Source organism: Centropristis striata, chromosome 15, assembly GCF_030273125.1.
Source record: "Centropristis striata isolate RG_2023a ecotype Rhode Island chromosome 15, C.striata_1.0, whole genome shotgun sequence".
Classification (NCBI taxonomy): domain Eukaryota; kingdom Metazoa; phylum Chordata; class Actinopteri; order Perciformes; family Serranidae; genus Centropristis; species Centropristis striata.
Genome location: NC_081531.1, coordinates 25,464,895 through 25,468,595, shown reverse-complemented (window position 1 = coordinate 25,468,595; position 3,701 = coordinate 25,464,895). Strand labels below are relative to the sequence as shown.

Here is a 3,701-nt window from a genome sequence, read left to right as displayed (position 1 = left end):
ACTTCTGGAAAAGCCAAAACTTTAGAGAAAAGCTGACAGCAGGGCTCCATGCTGCTTCGTTTTTACGTCGTGACGTCATGAAGAAGTCGTGCTCCGGAGCTTTCGTGGACTCCAGAGGGTTATTTTAAAGTAGCTCCACCTCTGGCAGCAACAAAAAAATAAATTGCTACTAACACGGCCATTTTCCTGCTGTGTGAGTTCTTTTACTTTAAGCTAAAAGTTTTGAGCTTCACTATAGAGTCGTGGGAAAGTCCCGCCTCCGATTATTCCTTTTCTTAAGTTTCAGCTTGTAAACTATGACGTACATGCAAAATTCTATTCAAATGACAAATGATTTTTGTAAGTTTACGACATACTCAACACATGACTCAGCAGAAGGAAGTGGTGGTTCATTTTCTGTTAATGTGAGGTCAGGGTTTATAGGCCTACCTTTGTATAACTTGCTTTGAACCTGTGTTGTGTAAATAAACATATGTAGGGCATTAAATGGCTTCAGCCAGAAACATAATGTAAGTTATGCATGTACAGTAGCCGGAAGTACTCTGATCTTTTATTTCAGCAAAAGCAGTAATACCACATAACATTAAAATACTCAAGTTAAGTACAACAAAATTGTACTTAAGTTGGGGTTTGCTACAGTCAGAACATTAAGGGGACAGGTCACCCCATAATCAAAAATATATATTTTATCATGACCCAGTTATGAAAGATAATCCCCAGGCCTCGTTGTAAGCAGTTTTATCTAGGAGCTAGCATGGAGCCCACACTGTCACTAACTGCACTCCCTGAAGAAATATTTTGGAAGACAAAATGTTGGAAGTGTCTAATATGTGGTTAACTCTATGGAGTCTTAGGCAATTTGTCCATTTTTGAATCCTTTTCATCCTCCCTGTGTACACCACTTAAAAATGTTTAAATGTCATGTAATGTTGGTATATATTTTTTTCAGCACAACCTCACCTATATGAATATTTGGAACCAAAAGAAAACAAAGAAAAACCAACATAAATGTGATCTTGTGATTGTGTGTGATCCTGTCATCAATTCTGGTTTTTATTCTAGTGGGACTCTATTTTATTTGTGTCTTGTGTGTTTAGCGTAACAAGGGTATTTTTTTAGTCATTTTGTGTCTTTATAAGTCAATTTGTGTCTTTTTTAGTCCTTTAGTCCAACATAAAATGTGATTTTGAATCTTTTTTTTACTTTCGAAACACTATCATGCTCAATAAAGAATTTTAAATGTTGCAAATGTGAACAAAGGTTGCAAATCTAACATATAAGAGGGTTCCATCCAGTTCTATCATTTTATACTAAATATATTTGCGCTTGTCTCCAGTTTTACTTGGTATATCATCATCAAACTGAAACTGGCCTCATGGAGTTTACAGCCAGAACTTTAGAGGTAAATTTACAGTAGGGCTCCACGCTGCTTTGTTTTCTAGTCTGGATGTGATGAAGAAGTCATGATTTGGTGCTTTTGGAGACTCCAGAGGAGAGATCCAGGATGGTAAACTGATTCAGCAGCAAAAACAGACTAAAAAAGTCAGTTAGAGTCAGCTAAAACAAAAGATAAAGATTCTATATTTATTTATTTATTTATTTCTATCTTTACATAACTAAAGTATGCAAGTATGTCTTCCACCACTGCCCTGGTGTTACTAAAGCGCCTTTCTTGTAAGGACTTGTTACATCCACTAGAGAGCAGCACAAGCACATTAAAAGAGACGGAGGCATGTCTGCAGATGTCTGACTGTCAATGTGACCTGGATATTCTTACATGCTTGATTAACTATACAACATTTTATCCAGGTTATGTAGTTTTATGACTGAAGGTTCAAGTGACTGAATCGATTGAAGCTTCACCACTAGTATGAAGAAGTTTTTACTTTTGCACATCTGTTCACTTAAAATAAAACCACACCCTCACAGCTGTATTTAATCATATTTTAGTTATCTTTTAAAATAGCCTATATAAATCAACAAAATAAACGTTGAAATAAAATCAGAAATGTATTAATTAAATACATAAATAACATTTTTAAAAATCATACAGGTATGAACTATTTTCATAGCTTCTTCATTCAATATAAAAGAGGATTTTGAAACACAAACATATGTTTAGTGTGTGGTTCCATAGTGTAGCGGTTATCACGTCTGCTTTACACGCAGAAGGTCCTGGGTTCAAGCCCCAGTGGAACCTTTGCTTTATCAAACTATACATCAGTGCCATGAAAAAATTCAGTGCGGATCGGTGCGGATATAGAATACAGTATAATTCTGTATATAACCTTTCTCAGGATTTCCCCCAGTGCTTAATATATTCTTGCACGCTAACATCTTTACGCGACATGGCAGAGCCAGTTAGTTAGAGTTTTTACATTGCAGCGCACATGGAGAGTCCGGCAATGGTGCGTTCAAGATTTACACGAATGTCAGAATTTTCAACGTTGTTCCGAGCTCCAAGTTCCGACTTTCAGTATTAATATAACACACCATAAGTCGTTACGGTAAGAACGTGTTAGACCCACCTTCAAAATAAAAGCAAACATATGTAGCTTTCAAAATAAGAGCACATGGATGTGTTAGCAGAGTCCACCACAGAATTTGCAAAAAGATTGTCAAAAAAATGATGCCTTAAATAAAACATATAAGAACCTTTATCATTTACAATAATTCATAAAAAAATATATGCAATGATTAAGATGGAATAGTGGCATTAGAATGGCGAGAGGCACCAAATTTAGACTTTTAGGGCAAAAAATGTTCACCGAGGGAGTATGCTCCTGGACCCTGGAGGTTGCCGCCTGGGTAGTTGTGAAGAAAGCACAGAAAAATGCTTTCATTTCCAATTGTAAAGGGCTGTCTGATGACAAGGTAAAGAGCGGTAATATTCTCAACATAGCTTACGTTTCAACTGATGCTGCTCTTTTTTTGGGTGTTTCTTTTGTAGGTGGCTTAAATACATTTTGTTGTGGTCCCCATCCACTGCAGTACATATCTCTCCAAGGCCTCCAGACTCCTTTTTACCCTCTGGAAAAGCAACAAATCATGACTTCTTGATGACACCCAGACTAGAAAACAAAGCAGCGTGGAGCCCTACTGTAAATTTACCTCTAAAGTTCTGGCTGTAAACTCCATGAGGCCAGTTTCAGTTTGATGATGAAGCTCAAATATATTTTGTATCAAATTATAGAACTTTATGTAACCCTCTTATATGTTGTATTTGCAACCTTTGTACACATTTTCAACATTTAAAATGCATTATTGAGCATGATAGCATTTTTAAAGTAAAAAAAAAGATTCAAAATCACATTTTATGTTGGACTAAATAACTAAAAAAGACACAAAATGACCAAAAAAAGACACACAATGACCTAAAAAGATACAAAATTACCAAAAAAGACACAAAATAACTAATAAAGACACGAAAAAGATTAACACATCAAGTAAGTACATTACTTATGGGTAGTGTAACACTGCTTCTCCAAACAAGGAATGTACCGACACACTGACAAGGGTATATGTAGCAACGTCATCATGCAGAAATCTAGGTCAGGTCATGTTGGAAAATATATCAGAAGGGCTTGGGGAAATCGCAATTTAACGTTAAAACATACATACTTTGACCAAAATGTAAATTTATAGATTTGAATACAAAAGGAACACTATGCTGAAGCTACAGAATGAAACACAAAAATAAT

At 35.7% G+C, this 3,701-nt stretch overlaps 1 non-coding gene across 1 annotated transcript; it reads left to right on the top strand.

The window, feature by feature from the left end:
• The first annotated feature begins 2,127 nt into the window (after positions 1-2,127).
• Positions 2,128-2,200, top strand: trnav-uac (transfer RNA valine (anticodon UAC)). The gene has a single exon. It is a non-coding gene; the product is annotated as a tRNA-Val (tRNA).
• The last annotated feature ends 1,501 nt before the right edge of the window (positions 2,201-3,701 follow it).